The 16,376-nt window shown below is 43.3% G+C and overlaps 1 long non-coding RNA gene across 1 annotated transcript in view; it reads right to left on the bottom strand.

The window, feature by feature from the left end:
- LOC137376149 (uncharacterized) overlaps positions 1-11,035 on the bottom strand; it is a 78,453-nt gene extending 67,418 nt beyond the window's left edge. The window contains exon 1 of the long non-coding RNA XR_010976136.1: positions 10,798-11,035. This is a non-coding gene — a long non-coding RNA (uncharacterized lncRNA). The remainder of the gene's footprint in view (positions 1-10,797) is intronic.
- Between the last annotated feature and the right edge of the window lie 5,341 nt (positions 11,036-16,376).

Genomic DNA, 16,376 nt, shown 5'->3' with positions numbered 1-16,376 from the left:
AATTTCTTCCCAGTCAATTGGTTTTAGCTCTTTTTTTCACACCTCTGTGATTGAACTTTTTAAAATTGCTTGCCGGATTACCAGTCCTCAGCAGAGTTGAATCCCAAATCATATTGAACTTAATCCTGGTGAACAAGAGCTCCTGTGAATCCAACCATCTGTATGGTAGATTTTTGTCAGGTATTAAGGGATATGGAGCTCAGGCAGGTGGATGGAGTTGAGATACTGATCAGCCCTGATCTAAATGAATGGCGGAGCAGGGACGAGGAGCTGAACACTGTTCTGAATGTTCCTATGCTGTCGGTGTTACTTTCCATCACTGAAGCAAAATGCAAACTGCTACTGCTACTTTAAGTCCCTCCTTAAAACCTACCTCTTTGATCGAGCTTTTGCTCACCTGTTCTAATATCTCCATCTGTGGCTTGGTGTCAATTTCTGTCTGAATAACTCTAAGAAATGCCTTGGAATGTTTTACCACATTGAAGGTGCTATATAAATGCAATTTGCTGGCAGTGGTTTCCCTGATGCTCTGGCCCCTGGGTCCAGTATTTCTCCCTGTCTTAAATGAGTCCTTCTTGTTAGTTTGCCTGCTATCAGCCATTCTTACAACAGCCTCAAGTGCAACCAGTTACTTCCCTTCCCTGTCCTGCCACCATCACGTACGCCACCCTTCACGTCTAGTTTAAATGGTTGCCTCTATGTTCATCACTAGTCTCCTGATTTCTGCTCATGATAAGATGGAGCCTATCTTCCTTAAACCATTGCAATCCATCCAGAAAACAGTCCCAGTTTCTTGTGAAAATAGTATCATTATTGAGGCATGGGCTGGCAAGCCATTAGCTCACATCTTTATCTTCCTAACTGACCTCGTTTGCCAAACACCACAGCCATGCCTGAGAATATTGTACTGACTTGATTGTTCAGTTCTGAGGTGATCCTTCAGCATCTCGATCTGATCCCTTCCTGTAAGAACATAATAGGAGCAGGAGTAGGTCAGATGGCCCCTTGAGCCTGCTCCACCAATCTATTAGATCATGAATGATCTACCTCAATTCCACTTACCCACCCTATCCCCATATCCCTCAATTCGCTTAGAGTCTAAAAACCTATGGACATCAGTCTTGAATATACTCAATGACTGAGCATCCACAGCTCTCTGGGGTAGAGAATTCCAAAGATTCACTCGTCTGAGTGAAAACATTTCTCCTCATCTCCATCCTAAATGGCCGATACTTTCTCCTGAGATTATGACCCTTCAACAATTTCCATGCACAACCTCAAGATGTATCAAGAACTTCAGAATGAAATGCTTTTTGAAGTGTAAGCATTGTTGTAACGTAGGAAACATGGCAGTCAATTTGTGCACAGAAAGCTCCCACAAGCAGCAATGAGATAATGACCAGATAATCTGTTTCTTTATCTGAAAGCTGGCACCTCCGACAACACAGCACTCACTCAGTACAGCACTGGAGTGCCTGTCTAGATTTTGTGCTTGGATCCCTGGAATTGGCTACCACTGAGCCATAGCTGATAAGCTATACGGCGTCTTATTAATGCAGCAGATAATGGGTCAGAAGCTCAGCTCTGTTTATATCTCCTCCTCAGACCTCCTGTTGGCTGTTCCTTTGCCTGGCTGTGATCCCTTTAGCTTTCTGTCTCAGGGGTGGCTGTGCTCTGTTAGCAGCCTGTAGATTTTTATTCAACTTAGCAAGAGAATGATAGAATTAGAAAAATAAAACTTTGGTTAGGCCACAACTTGAGTTTTGCGCCCAGTTCTGGTCACCACACTTTAGGAATGATACGAGGGTCCTTGAGCGGGTGCAGAGGAGATTTACCAGAATGGTTCCAAGGAATGAGGGATTTCAGCTACAAGGTTAGGTTGGAGAAGCTGGGGTTGTTCTCCTTGAAGCAAAGGAGATTGAGGAGAGATTTGATAGGGGTGTACAAGATTATTACAGATTTAGATAAGATAGACAAAGAAAAGTTGTTCCCATTAGCTGATGATACAAAGACGAGGGGACAAAGATTTAAGGTTTTGGGCAAGAGATACGGGGGGATGTGAGGAAGAACTTTTTTTGATGCAGTTGGTGGTAATGACCTGGAATTCGCTGCCTACGAGGGCAGTGGAAGCGGAGCCAGTCAATGATTTTAAAAGGAAATTAGATGAGGACTTGAGGGAAAAAGGTTACAGGGATTGAGCAGGGAGTGGAACTGTTGGATTGCTCTGCAGAGAGCCCAGCATGGACTTAATAGGCCAAACGGCCTCCTTCTGTGTTGTTATGACTCTATGACTAATTGGGATTAAATCCCAACGGTTTTTGAAGAATACTATGCCAACTGAAACTTTAAGTCAAGTTGGTGACCCCTTTTTGTTGCTCCCTTCCTGCTGGGTAGCCCTCGTTATCTTGCGGTTACAAGGATGGGCTGAATGGCCTCCAAGCAATAGAAATCTTAAATAGATATCCGCAAAATATCTTCAAGAGGCTAAGACATTGGCAGGTCACTCTCTTTTCTATTTTCAGTTGTGGGACCTTCTTCTTCACAGTTAATGGTTTCAGTGTTTAGATGACTAATGGTTAGCAATGCCATCATGTGTGACCTGAATAATGTTCACCAGATCAGCAGTTCATCGACCTACGTTCCATCCTGTTGTTAAATACCACCCAAATAATGAGGTACTTTGATCGAGTAGATAGGGAGAGACTGTTTCCACTGGCATGGGGTCAATCACCAAAGGCTTTAAGATAATTGGTAAAAGGATCAGAAGGGAAGATGCGGAGATTTTTTTTTTTTTACACAGCAAGTTGTTATGATCTGGAATGTGCTGCCTGAAAGGGCAGTGGAAGCAGATTCAATTGTAACTTTCAAAAGGGAATTGGATAAATACTTAAAAGGGAAAAAAATGCAGGACAATGGGGAAAAAGGAGGGGAGTGGGACTAAGAGGTATCTCTTTCAGAGAGCTAGCATGGGTATGATGGGCTGAATGGTCTCCTTCTGCACAGTATGATTTTATATCACTAAGCAATGAGTTAGCATTGCAATCAAGTATCTGATTAGATCCAGACTGCAAGTCCAGAAGATGGAGTTCATACACATTGGCTTCACTGTTGAATGGTGCTGTACATGAAAGTTGTTATCAACCTCAATAAAGCTATTCCTTTACCATTCGTTCTTAGATTTTAATAGATTTTAATTTTAGAATAAAGGTCAACACAAGAACAATACAGAAAGAAGCTTTATCATATCCCATATGGCAAGTTCCTGATCTTGGCCAGAGAGATAGGAAAAGGGCACCAAATGGAGGCAGGGAACTTTCCCATAGGGAAGGAGGGAAAAAATTTAATAGCAATTAAAGTGACACTGGCAGAGACCCAGACTGCCTGCTCACTTGGCTAGGAAACGGCGTGAGGTGACAGGGGAAGGCTTAAAGTGGAGAGCGTATAAATTATTTTAAAAAGCTGATTTAAGAAAGTAGAAAAGCAAGTAGCAGACATGCTAATGATTCTGTTAAAAGAAATGTTTTAAATGCCTACTCTGAACGCAGCCATCATTGACGTTGTTTTTAAATTTTCTTAACCAAAGAACAACAAAGGAAATGTTTGCATCCCCACTGGGAGTGATCTTGTTAGGGGAAAAAAAAAACCACAGAGCATGCCTGAATTTTTGGCACTGGCTCAATAAACAATGCTTTGTTTTAAAAAGGAAACTGAGATTGAATATTTTGCATAGATAGCCTGAAAAATCGATAGATAAAAATGGCTTGTTCTCCGACTTGCTATAATAAAAAATGGAATGGAGTCAGTGATTCTGCGAAGACGGTAATCAGTTTGGAGCTTTAACTCTTTGTGGTTTCTTTGATGTGAAGTTTCCAAGAAATGCTGTTTAAGGCCAGGAGAATGGAGAGGAAATACTCATCTGTCGTAGCCATGGAAACCTGGCAGATCTGGCAGTACCAAAGACTGTACGGAAACACAGAAAGATTGGGAGAGATAGGGCTGAGACATACTTTGGCACTATCAATGCAACAATTGATAAGACAAGGCAATCCTAGAGAGGCACACAGAAACTGTTTCTGTTTAACGATTCTTAGTGACATCACCATTTTTATCTTAGGGGCCTGTTTCCATGTGGCTTTTAGCTTCCCAACTCTGACCCCCACCAATCTCCTCTTCTCTCCTGAAGAAGCTTACTCATGCTGGGCCCATGATTGCAATGCAATGACGCCTGGTGCCATTTCTACCTCACAAAGTGGGGTAGGAATTTTTCAGCGCTTGGGAGCGATGGGTCAGGATTTGGCCCGAGCACACACCCTGAAATGGGAAGCCTGAGATCATCCTGAAGTTGGGCCTCAGGCCTTATTCAGAGTAATTGGGTGCACTACCAGCAGCTGTCCCGCCTCTGCATGAGAACAAAATGAATATTGGACCACTTGCCTTGCCAGCAGCAGCCCAAACTTAAGTCCCGGGAGTGAAGAGGGAAATGGGGCAGCGGCAATGAGTGGAGGCCAATTGGGGCACTGTGGAGTCCAGGGGAATGGGGTGGGGTGGAGGGTGGTGTAGGAGGCACTACCTGCGTCCACAGCAATGTTTTTAGAAAATATTAAATTAAAAAACCTATCTGTCGGTTCCTGCCACTGCTAAGGGTTCTCAAAGAATCCTGATTGGAGCAGGCTCAACTCTAGCCCTCATCAGAGACAAATTTCACAAAGGGGTCCTTAAACAGGTGTTACGCCCCCACCATTGACTTATGAAAGGCTCCTCGTGCCTGTTTTAGGTGGCCACTGTTATGCCTATGTCAAGAAAACGTGCTATGCCAAATGAGGATTTTTAATTCATCGGTTGGAAACTGACAATAAACTTTTAAAAAGGAAAGCTGGGATCCGACAGTTAACCTTTAAAAAGCTAGCAGTCAAGATGGCTACAACAATTTTCAATCCTCACATTCCAGGACATCAACTTGGAGACACATGTTAACAAGAATCCCACCCCGGACAATGCTTTTGCTAACTGAGTAGATTATCCATATCACCATTGTTAGTGGGACATTCAAAGCCATCTTGAGGCATTCATGAGTGGAGACATCCCTCCAGGGGGTAAACACTGACAATACCACCTAATAGAGGTGGCTTTTAGACTTTGGACCTCATTAAAAACAAAGGTGATTGAGGGAACCACGCGTCAGTCTCCCCAGGCTGTGTAAAACTGGGAGTTTTGTTACACACAGCAGACAAGCTTTGAGTGCTAACCAGGCAGGAGCCCAGTGGGGCTGTGTGTGTGTGTGTCTCTCTCTCTCTTTCTCCAGATATACAGCAAGTTTTTGAAACCTGCCTGCGCCTGCGGAATATACAAGTCTACCATTGCTACATCCCTGGGGAAGAAAGCCACCTACATCACTATCTCCAAGAAAAACCTGAACCAGGTGGGCCAGCCACAAAATACTTCTACCAGACAGAGACTTTGGAACCACAACTACAGCCAGAAGATAACTGACTTCCAGACACCACAGACTGTATATTATTTTTATTTGTTCTGGACTCTAATCCAACCTAAACTATATCTCATCACTCCAAAATCTATTTGTGTGTGTGTGATTCTCGTGTGTTTGTGTGTGAGTGAAAGTGTATTATTTATTTAGATCGGGTTTAGATTTTGAAGTACAATAAACTCACCTCCTTCGTGTTTAAACTCAAGGGAACCTGTCCGATTGTTTCTTTTATGATCACAACAAAGGTAAAAGGTAAACATTCACTGAGGAGGTAAACACATCCACTGTTTAAAAAGGAATAAACTCTGTTGTGTTCAAAAAAGAGGGACAAAGTGGGGGAGCCTTGTGACCCCTCCTCACCTGATCATAACACCTACAAAACAGGCCGAACAAATTTAGCAGGCCCTCGCACTGATAAGTTTGTCATTGCCATGCCTGTTTTGTACCTGAAAAACGGGCACAGCACATACCAATTCTTAACCCAAGATGGAATCAAGGTTAGCAAAGTATTGTAATATTTTTATCGATTAACATATCGCGAACATATATATCACCATTAAATAATAGAGATGTTTCCAGTTGTGGGGGAGGCCAAAACTAAGAGCCATAAGTATAAGACAGTCAATAATAAATAGGGCGGCACAGTGGCGCAGTGGTTAGCACTGCAGCCTCACAGCTCTAGGGACCCGGGTTCGATTCTGGGTACTGCCTGTGCGGAGTTTGCAAGTTCTCCCTGTGTCTGCGTGGGTTTCCTCCGGGTGCTCCGGTTTCCTCCCACATGCCAAAGACTTGCAGGTTGGTAGGTTAATTGGCCATTATAAATTGCCCCTAGTACAGGTAGGTGGTAGGGAAATATATAGGGACCGGTGGGGATGATATTGGAATATGGGATTCGTGTAGGATTAGTATAAATGGGTGGTTGATGGTCGGCACAGACTCGGTGGGCCGAAAGGCCTGTTTCAGTGCTGTATCTCTAAACTAAACTAAAAACTAGACTGAGGCTTGTCTTGGTTTTAAGGTGATGTATATGGACTGAGCAGCACCTGGTTTCACCTTTACTAATAGACTGTCTCTGAAAGATTCCTGATGACACATACATTTGTCAGTCATATGATAACAACCCAAACTTGAATTGGTATTGTTCTAATGCCCTTTAACATGATGAAATATCACATGGCATTTCACAGATGGGCATTAGAAAATAGATGCTGTGCCAGTAAGAGAGAGATTAACTGGGATGACTGTTTGAAGTTAGAGAGGTTTGGAGAAGGAGTTCCAGGGGGATCAGACTGAGGTGGATCGAGGTTTTGCCACTGAGTGGGGAGTAAATAGAGGGGAAATGAACAAGAGTCTGAAATCAGATGAGCACAGATTCCATGTGTTATTATACGAATGCAAGTTGTTCTAATGTGTTCTTGGCCTCTACCTCTTCTTGATCCTTGCTGACACCATCCACAGGCATAGGCTCAGCTTCCATGTATACGCTGACTGACTGCACCCAGTTCTATTCCTCCACTACTTTCTTTGAACCCGTCAGACTGCAGAGCTGGCGTCAAGTATTGGATGAGTCACAACTTTCACCAGCTCAATATCAGTGAATCTTTGGTCCCCTTCATGCTCCCTTATCACTCACTCCATCTACTTCCTCAGCCTCTCCCTCAGTCTTCACAACCTCCTGCTTGCCTCTGCCCTAATCTTACTCCGTCCACAACTTAAACTTTAATATATCCCTTCATCACTTCCTGATTCAACTATTCCAATGCCGTCCTTGCTGTCCTCTCCTCTCCATAATCTCCAACTTGTCTACAACAACAATAAGGTGCATTTATAAAGCACCTTTAACAGAGTAAAACATCCTCAGGAGCTTCACAGGAGTGTTATCAACAAAATTCAACTGAGTCACATAAGGAAATATTAGGACAGGTGACCAAAAGCTTGGACAGAAAGGTAGGTTTTGAGGAGTGTCTTAAAGGAGAAGAGAGAGAAATCATACAGTAATAGAGCACTGAAACAGGCCCTTCAACCCACCAAGTCTGTGCTGACCAACAACCACCCACTTATACTAATCCTACATTTAATCCCATATTCCCACATCCACACCTTCCCTCAATTCTCCTACCTACAATTTACAATGGCCGATTTATCTATCAACCTGCAAGTCTTTGGCTGTGGGAGGAAACCGGAGCACCCAGCAGAAACCCACGCGGTCACAGGGAGAACTTGCAAACTCCACACAGGCAGTACCCGGAACTGAACCCAGGTCGCTAGAGCTGTGAGACTGCGGTGCTAACCACTGCGCCACTGTGCTGCCCCCAGCAGAGGTGTAAAACTTTATCCCTCTTGCCTTATCCTGCACTCAGTTCTGCTTGTCCATCACCTTTTTTCACATTCCTCTTCAGTGGTTGCCCAGCTCTTCCTGCATTTACATTTAAGATCCTCATCTTCAAGTTCACCCAAGGCCATGTGCCACATTACCTCTGCAGGTTTGCCGAACCCTCTAACTCCTTTTGAAATCGAGGAATTGTTGTAAAAGGACTGAAACTGCTTATCGGCTTTTCTCTCCATTTGTATCTTTCTCCCTCTCTCTATCCCTCTGTCTCGTGTTAGAAATTAGAATCTCTGCCTCACAGGTGTAAGTAATTAGCATTGACCTTTGCTAACTATCAACAAGAAAGGTTAAAATAATTTAGTTGGCTTCAAATTTAAAGTGGAGCTTTTCTTTAAAAATTGAACAAACGGTTAGTGTAGATACACACAACAGTCTTCGTGACCACTCTCCCTCAGTGCCTCTCCCTGGGAGTAATTTTAATCTAATCCCCTGCAATGGGAAGCTGATGCAATTAGATCAGTCCATCTGATTTTTCACAGGCTTGCTCCACATTACTTCCGCAAGTTTGCCCAGCCCTGTAACCCCTTTTGAAATCTGTGATCCTCAACCTCTAGACTCCTGTTCTGTTCTCCTTCCATTTGCTCCATCGCAAGTGACAGACCTTACAGTCACCTCTGTCCTATTCTCTGTCCATTGCCTTCAATGGAAAATAACATTAACAAAGCATTAGGCCCCTCGTTTCCATATGCAACTTGGCTAATGTTTGTTTCAGACAGTCGCCAGAGATGGCTAAGAAACGGATCAGATGAATTTTAGCAGCAAGCCAATCATTGACATAGATTGGATGCAGGCCGAAATCAGCAAAGCGGGCACAATGCGTACAAATTTCTACCCTTAGGACTCATGAGTAACACAGTAAGCAGAACAACTAACTGAAAAGCATATGATTGCTACAATCCTCCTGACCACAACATGGCCTTGCATCATAAGCCATCAAATGTTGGCTTCACCAGGTCGAGGGCAGAGAGAGCTTCAGCACCAACTGATGCCTCCCTGCCACCCTCTAAGGGTAGGCACCAAACTCCAGGTATAAAACTACATGCTTGCATACCTGGCCTCTAGCTAATGTCTTCCAGCAGCCTTTGTCCCAAGCCTCAGAGTTTCTTCATCAGTTACATGGAAGGCATCTACCAACAGGGGGCCTACAAAGGCCAGGCTGTGATTGCCCACAATCGTGTTCAGCTCATCCTAAACTCTGTTGCCCATATCCTATCTCACAACAAGTCCTGTTCATCCATTACCCCTCTGCTTGCTGACCTGTACTGGTTTGTGACTGGCAAAGCCTCCATTTTAAAATTATTACCCTAGTTTTCAAATCTCTCATGGCCTCCCTAGCTCTGTAATCTCCTCCAGCCCTAAAACCCACCAAGATATCTGTACTCCTCCATCTCTGGCCTCTTCCTTAGCCCCGGTTTTAATTGCTACACCATTGGTGGCCGTGCCTTCAGCTGCCTAGGCCCTACGCTCTCAAATTCTCTCTCTGAACCTCTCAGCCTCTCTAACTCTCTTTAAGACACTCCTTAAAACCTGCCTCTTTGACTAAACAACTTGTCCCAACATCTCCGGATGCTGTTCGGTGTCAAATATTGTCTGATCAGCCCTTGGGACATTTAACTACGTTAAAGGCGCTATATTAATGCAGGTTGTTATGTTAACAGCAGTGTGTACAATGGACCCGTACCTGAATTGAGACTGCCCTCACTCAGTTCACATGGGAGATTTATCACCAACTGACAGAAGACATTTTCTGAGCTGATGAAGTAAAAGGACTGTGTGTTAATTCATAAACTGTCTAGTTCTCTATCCCTGTCTCTTATTGTATATATTTCTAATTGTGGATAAGCCTTGTCTGCACTCCTCATATATATCATAGCTTTTACAAGTAGGTAGCTGTTTATCAGAAAAATTGTCATCTCAGTTTGGGTGTTCATGAAAGTTCTGCCCTATGGTCAAGTTCCACTCATTCTGGCAGATTTTGTTTTGTTGCTGGAAGTCATGCTGGGTCAGCAAGTTCAGTCATTTGCAAAAGAAAACGACACAAGTAGGTGACAACAGTTTGCTAATAGAACAGGAAGCAAGTTTGTTTGAGTCACCAGAAACTTGGCTACTCTAATGCTTTGCTGGTCTCTCATCCTGAACCCTCTAAACCTCAGCTCATCCAACACTCTGCTGTCCATGTCCTATGCCGCACTAAGCCCTTGGTACCCATCTCCCTGTTTTCATTGGCTTACATTGACCTCTGTTAGAATACACCAATTCTAAAATTCCCATCCTCCTGGTTAGATCCCTTTATGGCCTCACCTCCTCCATATTTCTGTAACCTCCTTCAGCCTTACAACTGCTCTCTAGATCTCTCCATCCCTCTATTTCTTTTATGGAATTTCTCCTCCATTTACCCCACTACTGGTGGCATTGCCTTCAATCAGCTAGGCCCTACCCTTGCTAAAACCCTCCACCTCCCTCTCCTCCTTTAAAACTCTCCTCAAAGCTCACCTTTGACTCAAACTTTTGGTCTCCTGATATCTCCTGCCTTGTTTTTGATGATGCCTCTGTGCAACACCTTGGGACGCTTTTCCGCATTAAAAAGTGCAATATAAATGCAAGTTGTTGTTATAACGTTGGGATATTAAAAGAAGATGAAATTTCCAATCTGGGATTCACAACATTTTGCTGACAGATTGTGAAATGCAGATATTAGCACATACACAGTCGGTGCCAGTTGGTACCCATGTTGCTGAGAATTCTGTTTTTGGTGGGTCATTGAAAGTGCAAGCTCTCAGTCCTGATGTCATCCGGATGAATGGAAAAATCACAAATTCCACGCAAAGTTCACGTTCTCAGCGGTCTTGCAATCCCACATTGGATGGCTTCTCTGAAATTGTACCAGCGTCCCTCTGTCTGCTCCCCCTTGCATTGTACTCACCATCACTCCAATGTTTATCTCGTAGTCTGCTCCTTTTCACACTCTGACCTGTTTCTCTCCTACACTGCTCCAAATTGATCCCAGTTGATATAAAGTTCTCCGGATGTCCAGCACAATCAGCACAAGCCTTCATCACATCACCAGTGAGTTTCTAAGTGTGGCAGGCAGGCTGTTTGGAGGGAGTTTATTTTTGCACTCGAGCTATTTAATTTGCAATGAAACTAGAAAGGATCTGAACTTGTCTTGTTTCGTTTCTTGCCGATTTGAAACACCCTGAGAGAAGAAGGCAGGACTAGCTACTGACATAAATAGAGGGGCGGATTCAGAGATGTTTATGTAGGAATTTGTTTTAAAGAGATGAACAAATTGCAGCATAAAAAGAAAGACTGAGATTATCGTGTTAAACATTCACATAATTATCAGTTTGGAAATTATGGGGCAGAACAGCTTTAAGATGAATGATTAATCTCCAGCCAATGCACGTGACTAACCAGGCTCCCAGGATATCTCTGATATGCAGAGCGGGTGCCAGATCTAAATGTTGTATGCTGATTCCTTGTAGTTGTAACTACTCAAACATTGCTTTCATGGGCTGAAATCACTGAACTGGGGGCTTGGGGGCTCCTGAATGTCTTGCTGTGCTCAGTAAGTTAAAATGGTCCGACTCACAGCATTGGCTAAGTGTGCTAGTGCTTTTGAAGTCACTTGGTGAATCAATATGCTGTCTGGTATAGGCTGTGCAGACCCAGGCTCAATTGCCGGTCTGAGTTGGGTTAACTGACACCAGCTGAATTTGGTCACAGGACTCCTGGATTAGAGAGTGGGAGAATCAACCAGATTTGCTGCACTTGCCTATTATCCCATTGGATGTTACATATAATTATGTAGAATGTACTGCACAGAAAAAGGCCATTCGGCCCAGCCTGCTCCTTTTCACACTCTGACCTGTTTCTCTCCTACACTGCTCCAAATTGATCCCAGTTGATATAAAGTTCTCCGGATGTCCAGCACAATCAGCACAAGCCTTCATCACATCTATGCTCCACCTAAGTCTCCTCCCGTCTTTCCTCATCTAACTCTACCACCATAATCCTCTATTCCCTTCTCTCTCATATGTTTATCTAGACTCCCCATAAATGCATGTATGTTATTCCATCCTCAGCGACATCATCAATGACCTTCCCTCCAATATAAGGTCAGAAGTGGGGATGTTCACCGATGATTGCACAACGTTCAGTTACATTGTCAACTCCTCAGGTACTGAAGCAGTCCGTGTCCAGATGCAGCAAGACCTGGACAACATTCAGGCTTGGGCTGAGAAGCGGCAAGTAAGATTCACGCCAAACAAGTGCCAGGCAATGACCGCTGTTATGACCGAGGCAGGAGGAGTGCACTGTTTATGCTGGTCCCACTTCTCCAAAGGTCACAACATATATTTAAATTTTCCCAGTTACCAATCTGGTCAATCATATACTCTATTTTTCCCAGAATAAAACACACCAACCAGGTTTCTTTAAACAGCAAAATTATTAGTTAATTATAAAACAAGTCTTAACCAGTAATATTAAAGAAATATTAAAGCTCCCTTTTTACCTTCGCCCCTCACACTCACACACACACACACATACATACAGCAGTTAACCAGAAAAATTAAAGGGATTTCTGTTTAGAGCTCTGTTACAAAATAAAAAGACAAAAAAACACTTAGGCTGACTACTTGCTCATTCTTGAAGAAAAAAGAGAAGATATGAAAAGATATCCTTTGTTTTGATTTGGCATCCCAAATGCGTACAGATGGCTGTCACTGGGATCTTTCTAGAACAGTTCTTTCCAGGCGATGTTGAAGATCAGTTTGGGTAGGCTTTCCAAGAAATGCAGCTACAGAGGCTTCAGATCCCACACATTCAATATGTAGGGTTTCTTCAAATACAGGAGAAAAGAGGAGACTGTCAAACTGAGTTTCTTTCCAAGAAAGAGAAAGCGATGAGCTGGGTTTTCTTGGCAGGCAAAAACCAACTGTCTTTTTTTAGCAATTCAAAGTGAAACCAAAAACATTCCAGAAGTCAAGCGCCTGACCGCTATATATCTTGACAAGTCACTTTTTTTTCTGTAAATATCTTCTCCAAGTCAAAACAACAAGCTTCCTGCTGGTATTTTACCTGAAAACAGGTGCCATCCAGTAAGGGCCTGCCTACAAGCCAAGTCCAGTAACCTTCTGGTGACCTCTTTTAAAAATACATGAAGTTCAGCATCTCTTCTGGCTTCCAGATGAATCAATGTCTGTAATTCAACTAGAAGTCCTTAAAAACATATTTTACAAAAAATAGAAGCACTCTCGTAACACCACTTCCAACAAGAGAGAATCTGACCATCTCCCCTTGACATTCAATGGCAGTATGATTGCTGAATCCCCCACTATCAACATCTTGAGGGTAACCATTGACCAGAAACTGAACTGGAGCAGCCACATAGATACTGTGGCTACAAGAGCAGGTCAGAGGCTGGGAATTCTGCAGCAAGTAACCCACCTCCTGACTCCCCAAAGCCTGTCCACCATCTACAAGGTATAAGTAAGGAGTGTGATGGAATACTCTCTACTTGCCTGGATGACTGCACTTCCAACAACACTCAGGAAGTTCGACATCCAGGACAAAGTGGCCCGGTTGATCGGCACCCCATTCACCACCTTCAACATTCATTCCCTCCACCACCAACGCACAGACGCAGCAGAGTGTACCATCTACAAGATGCATTGCAGTAACTCACTAAGACTCCTTCAAAAGCACCTTCCAAACCCGCGACCTCTTCCACCTAGAAGGACAAGGGCAGCAGATGCATGGGAACACCACCACCTGCAAGTTCCCCTCCAAGTCACACACCAACCTGACTTGGAACTATATCGCTGTTCCTTCACTGTTGCTGGGTCAAAATCCTGGAATTCCCTCCCTAAGGGAGGTATACAGGAAGATAGTCCTACACCATATGGACTGCAGTGGTTTTCTTCTGAGTTCCATATTTTATTTCCTTGTGTTTGTTTTATATTGATGGCCTCCAGTTTTGCTCTTCCCGACAAGTGGCAATACTCTCTCTGTGTCTACTCTATAGCAACCTCAAAATGGTGATTGGTTGGCAACTCAATTGAGCTCAGTGTTGATGCCCGCCATAGCTGTATGAAGTATGCCCAGTTGAGCAGGATCAGCAGCCTTTATTTTCCTAGCTGCCCATAAGCGGGCAGATTTTACGGCAGGGTGGGATCCTGCTCTTTGCCTGTGCACATGGCCCCAGGGTCAGGGTTATTCACATACTGAAGGTGGGCACTAGGGTCATTTCCAGTGTCAATATGGTGCCCACCTCAGGTGAGGGAGGAAAGTTACAATGCCAACTTGCCAGTGTAACTAATGAGGAAATTCAGGTCGAGCATCTTCAGGAAGGCAGGGGTGAAAGGCGAGCATTGCTAGGGTGAGGAAATCTTAGAAACTGTATTACAACAGATGTAGAAACTTATTATATGTCTCAGAAACATTTCAAAGTGCTTCATAGTCAGTGGACCACTCTAAGTGTTGTTATATCGGCAAACACGCCAGACACTTTGCTAAGAAAGTGCTTCCATTTAAAAAAAATTTTTTTTTGAATACTTGTGTTAAAACTGAAAAGATTCAGTGGATGTGTTTTTTTTTACCAAGTTCACTGAAAGGACACTTGAGATGTTGTTTGAAAACAACCTCTGCTGGAAATGGTGTGCTTAAAACAAAATAAACGACAGAAACCTTGGTGACCTGGGGAAGGTGTTTAGAGAAGCCACATGTCAAGGTTTATGGAGGTCAGGAGGTTGACTTTCTGTTTGGGGAAGATATTGTTTTCAGTTCAGTTGGGGTGTGAACTGTTTTGAAGGCAGTTGTTGTTTTGCCTACCAAGGAAAAAGAAACAACCTAGCTCACCGCTTTCTCTACCTTTTTGAAGAAACCCTGCAAAGATCCAGTGTGGGAGAGCTAAAATCTTTGGTGCTGCATCTCTCCTGAGAAGCTGGAAAAACCTGCCAGATTAATTCTCAATGTTGCCTGAAAAGAACTGCTTTAGAGAAGATCCCGGTGACCAGTCTCCATATACCCAGACGCCAGAGCAAAAGGGACAACTGACATCCTTCTATATCTTCTCTTTTTTCATCAAGAATTAGCAAATATTTGGCCAAAGTATTTTTTTTTGTAACAGACCTCTGCAGAGAGAATTTCTGCATTTTCTCAGTGTTTGTGTGAGTGTGTGGGGGGAATTTAAAAAGGGAACTTTCATATTTCAATCTGTGTGTTAATGCTTTGCTTCATTACTGGATAAGTCTTATTTGATAAACTGATAATTTTGTCGTTTATTAAAGAAACCTGGTTGGTGTATCTTATTCTGGGATAAAGGGTAGAGTCTATGATTGACTGCATTGGTAATTGGGTAAACATTTAAATATACGTTGTCAACTGTGGAGAAGTGGAACTAGAAAAGACAGTGCACGCCTCCCAACTCGGTCGTAACAATTTGCACATAGCAAGATCCCACAAATAGGAATGAGTTGAATGACCATTGATTTTTTTCTAGGAAACCAGGAGAACTAGTGCCGCAGTATCTTTAACCTTCACCTGAACCACCAGACGATTGGTTGTTTTAAACCCTATCCAAAGGACGGCACAAGAGTCCAACAATGCAGCACTCCCTCTGCACTGCCCTGAAGTTTCACTTCATATTATGTACTCAAGTCCTGGGCGTAAATTCACATTCTGATGAAAGGCTATCAAACTGAAACATTAACTCTGTTTTTCTCTCCCTCTCCACAGATGCTGCCAGACCTGCTGAGTATTTCTGTTCTTATTTCATCAATTCACAGCCTTCCAACTTAGAAGCAAGAATGCTACCAATTGAACTGATCTGAAGTTCGCAGTTACTGAAAGGCGATAAAGTTAAAGTGGTGAAAGATAGACCGAGAGCTCCATTTGCTGAGTCAAGTTGTTCGTGTTGAGTCAAAAGAGTAGTTGGTTAGGGTTGATGGCCTGGTTTGAATCTAAACCAGAGCAAATGGAATAGTTCACTTTGCCTTTAAGTCTTCAATACACTAAACTATTTGTCAGGTTAAAGGTTATTTGGTGCTGTTTTGTGAATAATTGCACAAGTTAACAAAATCCCAATTGATAGTGGGGGGGGGGGGGTCACCCTTTTATCAGCAAAATAGGAGAGGGCCGTACAGTGAAATAATGCTCACTGGCAACACCACAGACACCGCGGGGTATGTTGACATTTAACTCTTTATATAATTATAGGCTGGGTCAACAACAACAATTTGCATTTATATAGCTCCTTTAGCATAGTAAAAGGCGCTTCACAGGAGCATAAACAGACAAAATCTGACACTAACACTGAGCCAGACATAGACTTCTTTACATTCTCCCTGCTCGTCTGTTGTGACTGGGTGTGTGTATTTGCTCACTGTTCTGTGTTTTCTGGGCATTGTCCTGCTCTGCTCTTTGTTGATAATGGAGTCAAATCAGTCTGCTGGCAACTGTCCACTATACGGGGACTTGGAATAACCTCTGAAGGTTAGG

Source organism: Heterodontus francisci, chromosome 13 (assembly GCF_036365525.1).
Source record: "Heterodontus francisci isolate sHetFra1 chromosome 13, sHetFra1.hap1, whole genome shotgun sequence".
NCBI lineage: Eukaryota > Metazoa > Chordata > Chondrichthyes > Heterodontiformes > Heterodontidae > Heterodontus > Heterodontus francisci.
Note: the sequence above shows the minus strand (reverse complement) of the source record. Positions and strands in the feature narration are given on the sequence as shown.